Raw genomic sequence first — 19,472 nt, forward strand, 5'->3', positions numbered from 1 at the left:
GCTCTTGTGTGGACTGTTTGACTTTGTGATGTATAAACTGGACATACAGGACCCACAGAAAAGTGACTGCTGATTCAAAATGGACATTGCTACAGAGTTCCTGCTTCATGGAAGAGTCTGCCAGACAGTCTACAGGACACAGAGAAAAGTGACTGACAAACTGCCAATACAAAAAGACAGTTTAAAGTTTCCTACTTTGCTGAAGAGTCTGCCAGACACATGGCCTATGGGCTGAAGATGGAAGATTACAGAAGAACTTCAGGTGACTGACAAATTAAGATGTCTCTGTCATTTCTAGAGTTTATATATTATCCTTCTGTGGTCTTTGATGGAGTTGAAGACAGATAGTTATGGTTATAGTTTCCTTAGTTAAGCTTAAAGATAAGTTACATATAGGACTTTGGACTCACAAAGATAGGATAGATGATGGAATATTTTCTTCAAATCTTACTAAATGTTAATGGACTAAATATTGTTAACTGTGATTCTTATTTGATAACTGATATGTGATATATTTTGCTATGTTAAGTTTAAAACCCTTCTTTTTATTTTAGACAGAAAAGAGGAGATGATGGGAGATGTCATTCTGTATATGTTTCTCATACTGGTTAATAAATAAAGCACTGTTGGCCAATAGGAAAGGAAGATAGGAGGGACTAGGAGACAAGGAGGAAATAGGAAGTAGTAAGGAGGAGTCAAGATGGAGAGTCTGGAGAGAGCTGGACGCCAGCTGCCTCCCTGGTAAGAGAAGGCCATGTGAAAATACATAGATCAGCAGAAATGGGTTAATACTTAAGACAGAGCTAGCCAATAAGAAACAGTATAATATCAAATACAGAGTCTCTGTGTATTATTTGGGGCTGGCGTGGCGGTGGGACAAGACCGGCGGCGGGAGGAAAAAAACCGTACCTTACAGGGAGGGAGAGAGAGATACATTTTTTTGTGTGTTTTGTTTTGTATATTTTTTCAAGACAGAGTTCTAAAGTTATGGAGCCAGTCCTGGATCTTGGTCTATAGACCAGGCTGGCCTTGAACTCACAGAGATCCACCTGCCTCTGCCTCCCTAGTGCTGGGATTAAAGGCATGAGCCCCCATTGCCCAGTGTGCTGTTTTTTTGAAACAGGGTTTCTCTGTGTTACAGTCCTGGCTGTCCTAGAACTCACTCTGTAGACCAGGTTGGCCTCGAACTCACTGAGATCTACTTGACTCTGCCTCCCAAGTGTTGGAATTAAAGGCATTCATCACAACTACCAGGCAAAAGAGAGATTTTGAAAACAAAAGCAAAATCAAAAAAGAAGAGTGACAACCTAGTCATAGAGCCACAGACACAGAAGGCAGTTAGTGACCAGCATCAGGGTTAGAGTCTTCATAGCTGTGTTCTCATAACTCACATAGGCAGGGAGAAGCATGGTGCAAAAAGCTTAGGCAGAAACAAGCTGATCCATGCAACATGGCATGGATAGAGATAATAGAAACAGTAAGTCACAGACAGGAAGGCAGAGGAGGAATAAAGATGGTTGTATGAGCACGTAAGAAAGAGGTCAACTGGAGGGTGGACAGTCTGCTGATGGGCAGGCACATGGTTGAGTGGGTGTGGGAGACAAGGCAGATCAAAGGAATGGTGGAAGCCAGAGAACTGAAGGAAAGGTGAACAAAAACAGACAGCTTGGGCAGGAAATGGTCCCAGCACTCTGGAGACAGCAGCAGGTAAATCTATTAGTTTGAGACTAACCTGGTCTAATTATAAAGTTCTAAACCAGCCAGAGTTACACAGTGAGATGAGGGGTGAGAGAGAACAGAAAAGAAGGGGGTGTAAATGATGGGCATAAGAATGCAGGTCTTGCAGGGCGTTGGTGGCGCAAACCTTTAATTCCACTCCAGCAGGTGGATCTCTGTAAATCCAAGGCCAGCCTCGTCTATAAAGTGAGTTCCAGGACAGCCAGGGCTATAGAGAGAAACCCTGTCTTGAAAAAAAAAAAAAAAAAAAAAAAACAGGTCGTATAACTGCAGAAAAGGATGCCTAGTGGCTGTGTCCTCTGCAGCAAATGGGGCCATCACTCACTCCATGGGGAGAGTGACAGGCACGTCAGAAGCTGGGTGGAGACTGACTCTCTTCCCTGAAACCTAAAGCAGCATTCAGCATTTGCTGTATGCTTGCCGACCCAGACATTCCTCCTCTGTAGGAGCACAGCCAAAGGCCTGGCCCGGAAAAGCAAATTACAGGGTTGAAGCCAACTAGGGTCGAGGAATTAAAGGAATTTCCTAAGGGTCAGTAGGGTGTGGGAGGGGGCCTGGCTACAGGCCTGAGACCTTGCCAGCCACCTATCAGAGTCCAAGAAGATAGTGGGGACAGTTAAATCTCCTTCCAATCCATATTCGGCACTGCCTAACCCAAGTAGGAAAAGGACACGGCACCAAGAAATGGCCTGTCAGGAGCTGAATGCAGACATGCCAAAGCCTATCCTCTCTGCCTGCAAAGACAACATAGGAGCAGCCTTAGTCTCATGCCCTCAGCTCTGCCAGCACAGGAGAGACATGCTTCATGTGTGTATGTATGTATGATGTAGTATGTATGTATGTATGTATTTATATGGACCTTGGGAGGACTCCATCTTCATCTTGTCACTCTCACTGAGGTCAGATGGTACCTAGAACCTTGGGAATGGCTTCTAGCCCAGGCTGGTCCATGCTCCAGAGGAGGTATGGAGCATGAGGTTCACAAGCACACCTGCAGCAAGTTCTAGACCACAGAGTCTCTGGTAGGAGGTGCAGGGTCTGGGTTGCTGGGCTAGGAAATAGCTGTTCTCAGCCTCTTCACTGCAGTATAAAGATGCACCAGCAGGACTTTGTGAAAATGAACACTTCTGTATATTAAAAAAACAAAACACTACACAGTGTGGTCATTTTTTAAAATCCAAGTGACAAAGAGCAACACACACCACAAGCATTTTAGGTGGAGTAGCAATGGCTTTGCGGCTATTCAGTGCCTTCAGCACAACAGAGGCTGTGCAGGACTGTTACACAGAGAAACCCTGTCTTTTGAAAACAGAACAAAAACATTAAAACAAAACAAATAAACAGCTGAAACTGGGTAAAATGGCACACACAGGTGGCACGGCTGAAGACCTCAAGCAAAAGGTATGGGAATGACTTCTGCACCTGTAAGCACAGAAAGACTAGAAGGATCCACACCTGGAGTCACAGTTGTAGCTGGGGTGCCCTGGTTTTTGAGGTTGATCTAGGGCTCCAGGTTCAAATGTTAGAGAAGCAGGGTTATGGGTATAATCAAGTCTAAGGAAGGGGAAGAGGAAGCCATCTTTTCAACCAGACCCTGGAGACACCGTGTCTGCTGGAGGGGCGGGAGGAGTGAGGAGGAGAGGAGCGGGAGGAGTGAGGAGGGGAGGAGCGGGAGGAGTGAGGAGGGGAGGAGCGGGAGGAGTGAGGAGGGGAGGAGAAGTGGGTGAGAGACAAGTCTGCTGCCCAGGGAAGCAGCTGGATTTTCAGGCAGCCCGGGAAACCTAATCAGACACAGCCTGGAAATTAGATTTCCCACAAAAGGCAGACCATTCTGGCAGTCAGTTGGGTGGGGGTAGGGGAACACACACCAGGGATTTCTGTCTCTTAGGGTGTGCCCATGGCTCCCCAACAGCACTGCTTTGAAGAGCGGGCCTCATGAGTAAGGGAATCCTCAGTGGGTTCTTGCTTCACACTAATGGGGCACCCTGAGCCAAGGGCTATCCAGGGTCAAGGAAAACTGGTCAGCCCCAGAGCAGAGGCCCTCTGACTACAGAGACCAGGGGAGATTAGAAGTTATGTCAGGGCTGACCTGAGAGGCTCGGGCTCTGATCACAGACAGGTAACAAGGTTTGAGGGACTTGAGGTCTGGTGCCTGGGAGACTCTAGGAACTGTTAGTTGGTGGAAGATGTATTGTCAGGCAGGTGAACATGTCAGTATTCAGGGAGCTGTGTCCTCTTCTGTAGGAGGCCTGAGCCACAGGGAGGTACTGCTAGATCCTGGGCTCAAGATTTCCCTCATTTGGTTCCCGTCAAGCCTCCATGTTCCACAAGACTCATCTCTTCATAAGGACATAGAGGATATGTAAGATAGATGTCCCCACAGGGTGTTCCCTGCTAACACATCAGTGTCTGACACAACACTAGCTATAGCCAATAGTGCTACCTTTGCAGGATGTGTCCCTCAGGACCACAGTAGCTGGTGTCACCCAGAGGACCAAAAGCGTTCCCCCAGTATGTGGGGGACCAGAATCATTCTTCATTTGGTTGGAGGTGTTGGGTTACAATGGGCCCACCATGGGAGGCAGGAGTCCCTCCAGGGCATTTCCCTTATCTCCGCTAAGATGCTCACTGTATCTTATTACAAAGCCCATATAGGTCACCCCACTGAGTGGGGTCAGGCAGGGGAGGTGCCAGCCTATTACTTCCTCCACCTCCTTTGAAAGTCACCTGATGGGAGATGCCATTATGTATATATGTTTCTCATACTGGTTAATGAATAAAGCACTGTTGGCCGATAGGAGGGACTAGGAGACAAGGAGGAAATAGGAAGTAGGAAGGAGGTTCAAGATGAAGAGTTTGGAGAAGACAGAACTGCCAGCCACTTCTCGCTGGTAAGACCACATGGAAATACATAGAAATGGATTAATAATTAAGACAGAGCTAGCCGATAAGAAACTAGTAACGAGCCAACAGAATTACATCAAATACAGAGTCTCTGTGTGTTAATTGGGGCTGGTGCTGCGGCGGGACAAGACCGGGTGGCGGGTGGAAAAACTGTACTCCTTACAGTCACCTAACTGCAATGTGCCCGTGGCTTCCCATCTTAAGGAGACAGGAAGCAAGTCACTGAGATCCCAGGCACAGAACCAAGCTTGCCCCCTGCATTTGGGATTGATGAAGGTAACCTGAAGAGGGGACTGAGGTTCACAGCAGATTTGGGAGGCCCATTCTTACCCCTACCAAACCGTATGGTAGGGGCCCTGTCAAGGATGGTGTCCTGCAAGATAAGGGCCTCAGCTGGGCAGGTGCAGAGTCACTGACTGCTGGCTGCCAGCCCTGCATACTGTGCTGTTGGCCTGCAATGTCCTCCCCCCCCCCACCCCAGATGGCAGGACCCCTTCTGCCAGGCCCCTCCATTACCATGGCAACACTCAGGCTTCTCTAGAGGGACAGAGCTTCTTTGTGGTGACACAAAGCTCCTTTGAGGTGTGCCCCCCTGCTGTAGTCAGAGTGCCTCTGCAGGACAAAGGTGGCCCCCAGTCCAGCCTCCCAAGACACAAAGCTAAGGAGATGAGATGGGAAGCCTAGTGGTTGGCACTGGGCTCTGATTACCCACTGAACAGCTAGCTCCTTGGTCAGGGCAAGCTGGTTAAGGGTTGTCAGAGAGACTGCAGCACAAGCAGTGGCTGTCCTTGTAGCTTGAGAGCCTTGCTGTCTCCCATATCCTTGTGACAAGACACTGCTAGGTGGTGAGAAATGGACTCTCATGGGACAGGAAACTGGCCATGGGGACAGTGCTAGGCTGGAGACCCCATGTAACTGGGATTCTGGAAGTCTTCTGTAGATAGGCATTTGGGGCCATATAGCTTCTGGGCTGGAAGGAGAGGTTCAGCACCAAGTCTGCTGAGGGGCCTTGGCAATGGAAGGTCTGTCACTTTCATCTCAGCAGTTGTCCCGCCCCACCCCGCCCCACCCCACCAGAGACTCTCAAATTCCTTGCTTGTCCTAGAAAAAAAACTGTATCCTGGAACAGCTTTGCTGTGCCTACAACTCCAGAGCAGGCCTGGCCAGGAAGGTCTCACTGTGAACTGGCTCACTGCAAGATTAGGGACAGTATGGGTCCCACACATGGTGAGAAGCACCCTGTGCAGGCCCTCCCTTAGTGCAGCAACTGTATATGTGGTCCAATGCCACAGTCCAGGAGGCCAAGTGATGGCCAGGCTGCCCCCCAGCAGGTCTCAGCTCAGAGGTAACCCAGACATGGACTTCCTGCCAGCCATCCTGGTCTGAGGGGGTCCTGCCCACCCTGACTGCTGCTGATTAGGCTCTTGGCAGTGTCCTGGCATGCTGGGCTTTCTGCCCAGAGGCCCTCACTAAGTGACCTCAGTCTGACCCACAACAGCTTTGCTAACTAAGCCCTGAGTGGGGCAATGAGCCCTAGTGGCAGTGTGAGCTAGCACGGGCTCTGGTGGGTGTGCAGGGGATATCCATCCTTGTGTGTATAAGTACAACCAAGCTCTAGGGAGACCAACCAAGAGACCATTCCCAACTCAGCAAGTAGCACATGTGGCTCCAACATAGGCCCATGTTGCCCTCCCCAGCCTGCTTCCCCATTGGCATTCAAGCTATCTGCTGACAGTGTGGACATGACCTGCAAATCCCCTTAGTCAGCACACACAATCTCACACAGAACATTCTGGGTTCCTCCATCAAGGAAAATGGAGAGTCTATAGAATCACTCACAACCTTTAAAAGACAGTCGCTTAGAAAAATGTAGTGACATTACCCACTCATTTCTTCATCAAGGAATCAATACTCAGGACTCAAGCAGGAGACTGTCCTCTGTCATGCCCTGGCCTTTGCTATCCTGTGTGTAGTACATAAGGAATGTCTGCTTTGAGAACATAAGGGTTCTCAGGACAGCACAGCTGTGGAAGAACTGTGGCCACATGATTCTGGATGGATGGAAGGTGGGAGAAGGCAAGGGAGTACAGAAACCCTGACTAGCTTCGGGGCTCAGGCCTGCCCTCCTGCATGTAGATGGGACTCTGTCAGGCTGGAGATGCTGAAGGCCACCTGATCCAAGAAACTGTAGGTGACCACATTTATGCTTGGAACAGAAGAATCATCCATCAGTGGTGTCAGCCTATGTAGTCATGAAACAAGGAGTTAGTGCAAACACCAGCACCACCCTGCAGTGTTGCCCTGACCTCCAGGACAAGAAACTGGCAGTATTCTCCCCACTATCAGTCACCATGGCTTTTGGAGGGGCAAAAGATAGGCCATAGCACTTAGAGGTGAGCCCTGGGAGGAGGCAGAGTTGCCATGACTTGGTAACAGTGGCCTGTCTGCATGCAGGTGACCTTCAAGAGAAAGAATGTCCCTGGTTCACCCTCCTGCTAACAATTCAGAAAAGCATCAAGTGGCACAGGATCTTGACCTGACACAGCAGCACAAATTCTTAAGGGAAAACTAGTTCATTCTGGCCAAGAGGATGAAATCTAATCTAGTTGGAGATTTGACATTCCAAGCTATCTAAAACAAAAGCATAAAAGGGGGGTGGGGGTGGAGAGATGGCTCTAGGTTCAATTCCCAGCAACTACATGGTAGCTCACAACCACCTATAGTGGGATTTGTTGTCTTCTTCTGGCATAAAGTCATACATGCAGATAGAGCACACCTTTTAAAAGGCCAACTTTAAAAATAAAACATAAAAGAGTTTATCCAGCCCAAACAGTCAAATTACTTGGCCAAGGGCCCAGTCCTTGAAAGGTAGGTCACTGTTAGCCATACTAAGGAGATAGGTGGATAGGGGGAATAATTACCCCTTTAACTAGAGACTGTACTTATCCTTCTTAGAATCCCTGCCTCCAGCACATTCCCTCTGAGCTATCATAAAGTTCCACTAGAGTCTTCTGCCTTTCTGAATCTGGACAGGAAAAGGTGTAATTTCCTTTTTCTTTTCTTTTCTGTCTTTTCTTTCTTTCTTTCTTTCTTTCTTTTTTTTTTTTTTTTTTTTTTTTAAAGATTTATTTATTATGAATACAACATTCTGCCCCCCATGTACACCTGCAGGCCAGAAGAGGGCAGCAGGTCTCATTACAGATGGTTGTGAGCCACCATGTGGGTGCTGGGAATTGAACTCAGGACCTCTGGAAGTGCAGCCAAGTGCTATTAACTCTGAGCATCTCTCCAACCAAATTCCTTTCTTCTACTTCTGCCTCTTTCAGACACTGGCCAGAACCTATGTATTTTGTTTTGTTTTACTTTGGGCTCCCTTAACCTTTCTCTAAAGCTGCCTCCCCACTCTGTGGCTGCCTGGTGCCACACACTAGCCTTTATGCTGCACTAACACAGCAGCTTCTCTTGCTTCTGCATTTCCCTCCCACAGGCAAATGCTGAGGACTGCAGCTTTCCTGCCCTAAGTTTTTGTTTTGTGTAACTCTAGGAAAAACGTCCTCTTTGAACAAACTCTGGCTCTGCTTGACTTTCAAACCTCCTTTTAACAAACTCTAGCTCTGCTTGACTTTCAAACCTTTCCCGCCTTTTAATTCTTTAATTACCAGAGAAAGTGAACCCATTCTTCAGCCAGCCATGAATTAACCCACTATATCAGAAGCAGAGTTTCCAGGCTCCAAATGTCTGTGAGACTTTGGTCTGTCCTCACCTTAGGCTACCCTGTGGCTTCTGGCCAGGCCTGGCTGCTCCCCGGGGCTTTTCTCCCCAGAAACTGAGCTAGAGGCTGCTTGGTCAGCACCTGAGTGAGCCATTTTCCCTGCTGAAGCCAGCTCAACTAGAGTATGTGCACACGGTCCAGGCACCACCAACTTCAAGCGATAAAGAGTCCTGCCTTTATATGTAAACAAAACAGTGGGAATGGGTTGAGGGCTTTCTCTACCCTCACCCAGTGCAGACCTCAGTGCTCTGTCTGCTTCCCTAGCCCACAGGCCTTAGAACCTGACCAAATGCTGTCATCAAGAGTGGGACATGCTGATGGCTTGGAGATCTGCTTTGGAGGGGTGGAGATGTTTTTCTGAGATAGGATCCTCCTATGTGTCCCACCTCCATAAACATTCCCCTCCTAAAAGGTTCCCCGAATCATCAGCATTCCCTGCTCTTTATGACAGCATTTGAGACAGGCTCCTTCTATGTATCCCAGGTTCAACATTTAGCCAAGGTTGACCCTGAACTTCTGTACCTCCTGCCGACGCTGGGATTACAGGCATGCAGCACCATGCAGGGCTGATAACTGAACCCAGGGTTCTATGTATAGCAGGTCCTCTGCCACTGAGCCACACAGGGATGGGGCCTTCTCAAAGCCAACCATAGGCCTATGCTGCAACTATATTTCTGCTGTGAGAGGCCTGGGAAAGTCGCCTTCATCTGAGTCACATGAGTGCATTTACTGGCACAAATGTGAGGAACTATAAGCCATGACCCCCCCCAAAAAAAGTTAAAGATGGTGTGTGATGAATTGGGAACAGACCACAAAGAAAAAGAACCACCATAAATGACTTTTACAAAACCACAGCAAAGGCAGTCGATGCAGAGAAATATCAGTGACAGAAAATCATGCCTTGTGGGATGGAAAGTAAACTGAAGCTGCAACAAGCAGAAAATGACAAAAATGACCAGAGTCAGGCAAGCAAAATGGCAGAGAGACTCCCAGAGCAGAAGAGAAGAGTTTCAACCACAGAGACCAGACCAGCAATTGTACTCAGGTGGACTTGCTGGGAACCCAGGTCGGTGTGAGCTTTCTGTACAGAAAGAGGCTGTCTCCATCTGTTTCTACTGTTAGCAATAATACCACATAGCGAGGAGGTCGAGAGGAAATAGACTGATGTGGGCTTATGATTCTGGTCTAAGGTCAAGATGTTGCACCCAAGGGTGGTCTTGGTGGGGCTGCAAGTGATCCGGGGCATTATATGCTAGACACACGGAGTAAAAGAGACCTGGGCAACTGGCCTGTATAGCAGATCCACTCTTAGATAGCCATCAACAATTAAACAAATAGGTTAATCTGTTCACCAGGGCAGAGCCCTAATCACCTCAAGCCTCTGTCCAGCCCCAGTTATTATCTTATAAAGTGAAATTAAATTTCCGGCTGAGGTCTGGAAGAAGTAAGCAGCAGAGGCTTCAGCAATCATGGACATGCTTTATCAATGTTACATTTCTTTTGGTCTCCTAATGTGCTATGCCATTGCATGGTATAGAAAGCATTCTGCCAGGACCCACCCTGTTGAGCTTGGTGGGTCTGCATCACTTTCCCACACATTGTGCCAAGCCCTAGAAGGGCTGCTGCTCATCAACACATACTAACAGCCTGGCTTCTACTTCTTAAATCTTAGATGTTTTTTATGGTTAGAAAGCGCTAATGGCTTTTAAAAAGCACAAAACTATTTATTCCTTTCTCACTTGGAGGATGCTTTTGTTAAGAGTCAGGGTCTTACCATGTTGCCCAAGCCAGTCTTGAACTCCTGGTCCCAAGGGATTCCCCTGTCTTAGGTTCCTGAGTAACTGGAACTACAGGTATGTGACACATGCCTGGCTAAGACCTTGAGGTCTCCAGAAGCATTAAACCAGATCTGAAATCCTTCAGGAAGCACACAGGTGATGCTTTCTGATTTTCAACCTCATGATTACTCCATTCCGTCACCCTTCTCAGAGGAAACACATGCCACCATGTCACATAGAGCCCCAGACTCTAAAGAAGTGCTTTTCTTTCTTTTCTTTCTTCCTTTCTTTCTTTTTAATAATTTACTTATTTATACTTTATTTGCATTGGTGTTTTGCCTGCATGTGTGTCTGTGTGGATTACCATAACTCAAAGACTGAGTAATTTAAAATATTGACAATAATTCATTCAAAATGACAGTAAGTCATTTTGAATTAATAAAAAGCCATCAACTTGGAGTAATATTAAAAATATAAAACAGATATCAAGAAAAATACTTAAAACTCATTGGATATCACTGCATATTTCTTTGGGGGGTGCTTTGTTTTGTTTCTTTGAGACAGGGTTTCTTTGTGTAGCCCTGGCTGTACTGGAACTTGCTTTGTAGACCAGGCTGGCCTCAAACTCACAGAGATCCACCTGCCTCCGCCTCCCCAGTGCTGGGATAAAAGGTGTGTGCCACCACCGCCTAGCCAATTTCTAAGGCATCAATTTATTCTAAAAATTGGCAATTGAGGGAACTTGAAAATAGGTATTTACTTTGCATTTCCAGTAAAAACTATATTCAAGGAAATTATACTCCCTTTTTTCTATTATTTTTAAAACCTGTCTTATTAAACATATATAACTGGTGTCAAGGACATTTTCATATGTATCTATTGTGTGTTTTGGTCATATTTGCCCTGGCTCCCCTCTCATCTTCTTCCAACTTCCTTATCCCCCCCCTCTTTTTTCCCAGTTAGTTCCCTCCTACTTACCTTATAAATCCCGAAGAAGAGATGACAGCCACCTAAGTCCCCCTTCATAAGAGGATGATGGCAGGGCCAGTCCTGTACTCACTGTGCATGGATAAGTAGAGCTGATCAGTCTTCAGGAGCAGACAGCACTGTCCTTCCTGGACCACCCCCTTCTTTTCTGTAGTTATTATACCCTTCCAGTCTCTTCCCCTATGGTTCCCTCAGCCTCCAAGGAGTGGTGTAGATGTCCCACTAATGTCTGAGCACTTATGAGCCTCTGTAGTTACCACTGTCTACTGCAAAACTAAGCTTCTCTGATCAAAGCTGACAGCAACACTAATCTATGGGCATAAAAATAGTCATTTAGAAGGGAATCTGATAGGCAAATTATGTCCACTTAGCAAAACAACAGCTATAGCTTGCACACTAGGGCCTATGATTTCCCCAGCCTGGGCTTTTGACCAGGTTTACAGTACCAGACATGAATTCCCTCATGAATAGTCCTTAATGCCAATCAGAAGATGGATGGCTACCCTCATAATAGATTGCCACTACTGCACCAGGGAGCACATCATGTCTGGACAGTCAGTAGTATATTGCATAAAGGGTCCACAGCTCTTATTAGGGTCAAAGTAGCCCAACAGTATCTGTCTCTTCAAAGGCCAAGAACCCACTAGTTGTTCAATCCATGAAACTGAATGTCTCAAATGTCTCAATCTAGTGCTGGAATCTTAGAGGATGGCTGTTGTCAGTCTCTGTTGGAATCCTGAAGGAGTAGGCTCTGATACCAGCAAAGTAATGCTTCAGCAGCAGGGTAGGTAAACTTGCCAGCAAGAGAGAAAGCAAGCAGGCAAAAAGCAAAGCTTCCTTCTTCCATGTCCTTTTATGTGGGCTGCCCACCAGAGGAAAATGCCCAGATTTGGGGTGGGTCTTCCCACTTCAAATGGTTCAATCCAGCTGCTTGGGTTTTGGTTGATTCTAGATGTGTTCAGGTTGCCAACCAAGGTTAGTCATCACAGCTAAGACTGTTGATGACAGTTCTCCCAATAACCTGCAGGCATGCTTCTGGCTCTATGAGGTCTGGCAACTGGGGAGTAAGCTTCCACCTGGGTCCCAACCTCCCATCTTCACTTCTCTGTCCCCTGCAGTCTGACAGTGCACTATTCCAGCAATACTGTCTACTATCCAGCTGCTGTGTGACTGCCTCAGGGGCTGGCTTCCTCTGCCAACAATTTGTAAGGAGGTAGCTCAAGCCTCCACTCAAATACTTTATTTTTCATTTTATGTAGCTTACCAAGAGTCAGATTTCCTTAGGGCTGTTTCATACATTCTTAGTTTTGAGTGACCCTCCCTATCTCTGTAACAACTTCCCCTGCTTAAACCTGTCTATACCCTCTTCCATTTTCATGTCACATGTCCAACTGTCACTCCCCACAGCCTTTTTCCTGTGTCATGGGCTTCTTGGGCTCTATAAACAATTCCATTTATGTGACATGTTATACTTACAGATTTGCATATGCTTAACTGTCCCTACATCTCTGCGATTCAAAGGTTTTCATGGAGCAGTCACTTTCTCTGAGTCTAGAAGACCTCATTTAATATTTTCCGGTTACATTCATTTTCCTACAAATTTCAGTTTCTTTTTGCATCTGAATAAAACTCTCTTGTGTGTATGTACCCCATTTTCATTATTCATTCTGGTATTAGGAATAGAGCAGCAATAAACATGGATGAGCAAGTACCTTGTGGTGGGCACAATCTTTTGGACAGGTGTCTAGGAGCAGGTGCAGCTGGTAAGATCAAAGACTCCACACTGATTTCCATCATGGCTACACTATTCATACTCACACCAACAGTGGATGAGGGTTCCCTTTTCCTTATATCCTCAGCACTTGTCATTTGTTTTCTTGACAATAGCTAAGAGGTTTTAATTTGCATTTCCTTGATACTGAATATTTAAAAAAAATACCTATTGGCCATTTATGTTATTTTGAGAACTCTGTTCAAGCTATTTTTTTCCTATTTTTTAATTTCCCAAGGGAAAGCACAAATACGGTTGCCCCCCCCCCACTACAAATTATGTAGTCGAGTTTTCTGCATTTGGGGAAATCGCAGGTTTCAGCACATCCGGAGTGCAATGGATTAGTCTTGCCTGGGAAAACCACCTTCGTGATCATGGTATCTCCCCTGCTAGGTAAGTATTCAAGCTATTTTTTTTATTGGATATTATTCAGAATATTTTTATTTGACACTTTTATATTAGGGTTCTCTAGAGAAACAGAATTGACAGAAATATATATATATATATATATATATATATATATATATATATATATATATGAGGCAGGCAGTGGTTGCTATGCTTTTAATCCCAGCACTCGGGAGGCAGAAATAGGTGGAAAGACGTATACTCAAGGATGTGACTGCAGGGTTTAACTCAAGCTAGGGAATGTGATGGCTAACCTAATGTGAATGAATGGCTAACCTTGCATTTAAAAGTTTAAAATCTCTGTGCTTAAGAGAACTAGATCCGGGGCTGGAGAGATGGCTCAGCAGTTAAGAGCAATGGCTGTTCTTCCAGAGGTTCAGAGTTTAATTCCTAGCAAACACATGATGGCTCACAACTATCCACAATGAGATCTGGTGCCCTCTTCTGGCCTGTAGGCATACATACAGACAGAACACTGTATGTAATAAATCTTTAAAGAGAGACAGAGAGGGAGAGAAAGAGGGAGAGGGAAGGAAGGGAAAGAGAGAGAGGGAGGGAGAGGGAAGGGGAGAGAGAGGGAGAGAGAGAGAGAGAACGAGAACTAGAGCCAGCAGTGGTGGTGCACTCTTTTAATCCCAGCACTTGGGAAGCAGAGGCAGGTGGATCTCTGTGAGTTCAAGGCCAGCCCGGTCTACAAAGAGAATTCCAGGACAGCCAGGGATACATACAGAGAAACTGTGTCAAAAAACAAAAACAAACATGCACAAATAGAGGTGATTGATTAGTGTGGTTTACAGATTGTGGACATTTCTCATTCGAACCACTATATATGGGTGTGTTTCTTAGAGGAAGCAAAGACCTGGGTCTTGTTTTTTTATTCTAGTCTAATAATATGACTAAATGGGGAAACGGATCATTAATATTCAAAACTATTATGAAAATTTTGTGTTAACGCCTGTCATGTTGAAGTGTTTAGTGTTTTCTGATCCACTTTAGCTTAACTACTGTTCTAGCATAATTCCTTCCCTGTAGCCTCTTGGGTGTGCTTATCATTCTCTTCAGTACTAATTTAGTGTGGTCTCATCTGGAAACCTGGCTTCATGTCACAAGGTCATAAATTCCTTAACCTGCTTTTTTTTTTTTTTAAATCTTGGAGTGTTTTTCTTTCTCATTCAACTCTGGTAGGTAGTCTTGCTAAGTACAGTCGTGTTAGGTGGCAGATGTGGTCTTTCAAAACTTGAAATGGATCACCAAAGCCTTTCTGGGGTTGAGGTATCTACTGAGAAATCTACTGTAATTCTGATGGGCTGGCTACCTTTGTGTTTCCAGCTTTCAATACATTTTCTTTGTAGTGTATATTTAGTGTCTTAACAATAGAGGGAATTTCCTTCCTGTCTATTTGGTGATCCATACATCTTTTACAGGGTTAAGCCTCTTTCTCTAGATTTGGGAAACTATCTCCTTCATTGTATTGAAAATGTTTTCTATGCCTTTGGCATGGAATTTATCTCCATATAATTTGTACATTAGGACTTTTCATGGTGTCCCTAAGATCTCAAATGTTCCATTTGTATGCTTTTGCTATTTTATCTTTGTTCTTTGATGAATGTTCCAATTCCTTTACCTTTTCCCCAAGATCTGCTATTCTGTCCTCTCTGTAAGCCACTCTCTACAAGTGAGGCTTTTATTTGATTTACTGAATTTTTCAATTCAACCATCTCAATTTGGTTTTCCTTCAGTATTTCTATCTCTTGATTGAATTACATTATTTCAGTCAACTGTCTATGTTCACTCAGAATTCACTCAGGTTTATTTGTGTTCACTTTCATTTCTTTAAACATTTTGTTGGTTGGTTGGTTGGTTGGTTGGTTGGTTTTGAGACAGTCTGGCTATAAAACCCTGGCTATCATGGAACTCACCCTGCAGATCAGGCTGGCCTCAAACTTACAGAGATCCATCTGACTCTGCCTCCCGAGTGCTGGGATTAAAGGTGTACGGCACCATACTCAGCTCTATGAACATATTTATAATCATTCTTTGTCTGGACTGGGGCCATTACAGTGGAATGCGGGATTAGTAAATTCTGAGGAGACATGTTGTCTTGGCTTTTCATGTTATTTGTTCTATGTGTTGGCACTTTTACATTAGGAGATTGATTGACAGTTGATTTTCATTGTTATTCAGATCATCTTTAATCTTTTTGTGTTTGCAATATTCCAGATAAGGCTGTAGGGTAATTTCTTTGTTGAACTGGACCTCAGGGCCAGGATCTGCCTCCAGTCTTCTCCCAAGAGTAACATATGTGAAATAACAAACCCTATTCAGAGGTAAACAAGTATTCAGACAGAGTAATGGCCAACTATAAAACACTCATAACAATCACCATGTGAATTAAGGGTCACTGATAGTACGGCATTTGCCAATAGAGTCATTATTGTGTGTATGAGTGCAAAGAAAGAAAAATGTAGACAAGTGAATGGTGTTTGAGTGGCAGAGATTAAAGGAGAGAGTGAAAAATGAATGGGGCTCCTGGAAGCCTATTCACCATTGGGAGTTCCTCTATGATTATGATGGGGATCCCATTCCTGTCTCCTGTCTCTCTTCTGGAACTAGTTCTGTAGACCAGGCTGGCCTCAAACTCACAGAGATCCACCTGCCTCTGCCTCCCAAGTGCTGGGGTTAAAGGCGTGTGCCACCAATGCCCAGCCGCTATGGGCTTTCCTTTTTTAACACTTCATTATTTGTAGATGGGGATAGAGTGTGCTATGGCACATTTGTAGGTCAGAGGACAATTTGTAGGAGTCAGTTCTCTTCTTCCACCAGGCTCCAAAGGATCCCAAGGGTCCAAACTCAGGTCATCAGGCTTGGTGTCAAGTACCTTTATCCACTGAGCCATTCCACCAGCCCTCTCTGAGGACTTTTGGAGTGAGTTTCTGGCTGGCTTGCACCAAGTAAGCAGTTAAATGGGTCCTTGGTGTTCTCCTTCCTTAGCTGGTCTTTGCATGTGCAGAGTGATGAGTGAAAGAAAGTCATGTATGAGCCCTTGCTCCAACTGCTGTTTTCATTTTCCTGTGCCAGAATGTGGGGAAGGGAAGGTGGGAAGATATTGCCTGATGGTTCCAGTGGACCTGAGCTGGTCCCTGTACTGTGTTTCAGCTTTTTCTGGCCCTGGTGATTTTGTTGCACTCCCCAGTGGAGCTCGTTCAGCCAGACACTCCATCAGAATCTCCCAACTGCTTCTATACAGAACCTTACCTCTCCCTCTCAAGATGTTCAAAGCTAGTTCTGAAATTCCTGCAGGAAGCAGCAAGATGTACACTATGCTTGTCCTGTACATGCCTGCCTAGTGTAAAGTACACTTATAAAGCATGTGCAACAAGGGAACAACAATCACTGATAAAAACACATCAACCAGACCACGAGACAAAAATTCTATCACTCAGCACCTTGTATCTGTATTCACTTTTCTTGTGATAACGTAAGTCACACAATGGCTATGATATGAGATGAATTCTTTCTATAATTTTCCATTTAATATTCTAAACCAGAGTCTACCACAGTTTACAAGACTGGGGACAAGAGGGAAATACTGTAGGGCTGCAACAAAAAGGAGCCAAGCAATGATCAAAAGCCTAATAAGAGGAACTTCAGAGCCCAATGGTTTCACTGGTTAATTCTACCTAACATTTAAACACTCAGAAACTAACACTAATCTCCCTCCAACTAGTTCCAAAAAATAAAAAGTAGAGCATGCTATTCCATGAGGTGGCACTATCCTGACACTAAAAGAGAAGAAAATTACAGATCCGCATAACCAGTCAATATTGGAGCAAAACACTCTCCATCAGCAACGCCTAAGAAGGACTTTAATCTCTGACCATGTGGCATTTGCTCCTGCAACTCAAGGATGGTTCCACATACAAAAGTGAGTATATTCAATCCTTCATACCAGAATAACAAAAGTCAATATACCACATTAATATATTAACCTAGGGAAATGAATAATGGGACAAAACAATGTAATTTAATACAGAAGAACTAACAAAATTTAGTATCCTTTTGTGATTAAACAAAACATTCAAACTAGGCAGTAAGCTTTTTAAAACTTAGGGAAAAAAAGAAGAAAGGAAAGCTTTTCCCCTACGATCAATAGTATATGCTTGTAATGCCAGTAATTGGAAAGCTGAGATGGGAAGATTGCTCCAAGTTTGAAACTAGTCTGGGCTACTCAGAAAGAGCCCAGTCAGTACTGCTTAACAAAACAAAACAAAAAAGATACCCACTGTTATCATTCCATTCAGCACAGTAGCAGAGTGTGGTAGTTTGAAATAAAATGTGGCACTATTAGGAAGTGTATCACTGTGGGGGTAAGCTTTGAGGTCTCCTGTGTTAAAGCTACACCCAGTGACATAGGTCACTTCCTGCAGATCCTGCAGATCAAGATGTGGAACTCTCGGCTCCTTCTCTAGCATCATGTCTGCCTGCACACTGCCATGTCTCACCATGATGATAGTGGACTAAATCCCTTAACTCTGAGACACCCCAATTAAATGTTTTCCTGTACAAGACTGCTATGGTCTTGGTCTTTTCACAGAAATAGAAATCCTAAGACACAGAGGTCCTAGCCAAAGCAATTAGACAAGAAATGGGTACATGCCTTTAATCCTAGCACTTGGGAGGCAGAAGAAGGTGGATCTATGTGAGTTTGAGGCAGCATGGTCTACACAGTGAGTTCCATAACAGCCAGAGCTACATAGTGGGAATAAAAGGCATCCCTAAAGACTTTATGGGTTTCTCTGTATTGCTTTGGAGCCTGTCCTGGAACTAACTCTGTAAATCAGGCTGGCCTTGAACTCAGAGATCTGCCTGCCTCTGTCTCCCGAGTGCTGGGATTAAAGGTGTGCGCCACCAACGCCTGGCTCCTAAAGACTTTATATACATGGAAACATACTCACTAAAAACAAAATCAGTGATGTCCTAAATTAAAAATCAACATAGAGAAATTAGTTGCATTTTAGCACACTGATGACAAGGAGTCCAAAAAGGAAAGATAAAAACCATTCCATTTACAACCAGCTGGTAACATCTTATAATCCCAAGAGAGATTGTGACAAGTACAAGTTTGAAATCAGCTTGAGCTACATGGTGAGTTTAAAGCTAACCTGAGTTCAAAGTGAAAATTATCTCAAAAACACTAAGGGCTGGAAATGATATTTAGCAATAGAGTCTCTAGCATGTATAAAACCCTGGATTTGATCCTTAGCACAATGCATATAAAATTTACCATTCACAATAGCACTAAAAATAATAATTTTAAAAAACCCACCACCACAACAAAAAAAGTATAGTGATACTAGAGATGTGGTTGAACAGAATGCTTGTCCAGCATGCAAACAGTCCTGAGTTCAATCGCCAGCACCACATAAACCAGGACACGTTTGTAATGCCAACCCTCCAAGTGGAGGCAGGAAGATCAGGAGTTTAGGGTCATCCTTAGCTATATATCATGTTCCAGAGCAGCCTGGGGAAGGAGACCCTGTTTCAAAGCCATCATCATCAATACCAGCAGCAGCTGCAGCAGCAATAAATGTAATATTTGTACACTAAAACTACAAAAACATATAAATACAAATGGCATATGTGTAGAGGTCAGAGGGCAACTGGGAGAGTTGATTCGTTCCACAGGGATGATCTCAGGTCATCAGGCTTGATGGCCAGTTTTACCCTATGATGAAGTCTTTCAAGATCCAAAACCGTCTTGAAAAAGAACAAAGCTCAGAGGTTCATACTGAATGACTTGAAAACATTTTTACAAATTTGGTATGGCAGTCAGGAGGCAGAGGCAGGTGGTTGGCAACAAAATAATAAAATGAAGACTGCAGGTAACTTTGGACTGCAGGTAAAAACAAGGGTAGACTATTTGTTTTGCATAAGCAAGGCCCTGGCTTCAACCCCTAGCAACAAACCAATCAGCCAAATAAACAATTAGAAACATATGTATGAGCCAGTCGAGGACACACACATGCTTGTAACTGCAGCATTTATGAGGCCATGAAAGGAGAATTAATCAGAGTTCAAGGCCAGCCGCAGTCACACTCCAAATGCAAGGCTGGGT

At 44.7% G+C, this 19,472-nt stretch overlaps 1 protein-coding gene and 1 non-coding gene across 6 annotated transcripts in view; both read right to left on the reverse strand.

Moving 5' to 3' along the window:
- The window catches only part of Arvcf (ARVCF delta catenin family member), a 56,725-nt gene that overhangs the window by 23,147 nt on the left and 14,106 nt on the right, over positions 1 to 19,472 (reverse strand). The window lies entirely within an intron of this gene.
- LOC127227275 (U1 spliceosomal RNA) lies at positions 13,184 to 13,350 on the reverse strand. Its single transcript, XR_007834962.1, has one exon. It is a non-coding gene; the product is annotated as a U1 spliceosomal RNA (small nuclear RNA).

Source organism: Phodopus roborovskii, unplaced genomic scaffold (genome assembly GCF_943737965.1).
Source record: "Phodopus roborovskii unplaced genomic scaffold, PHOROB, whole genome shotgun sequence".
Taxonomy (NCBI): Eukaryota; Metazoa; Chordata; class Mammalia; order Rodentia; family Cricetidae; genus Phodopus; species Phodopus roborovskii.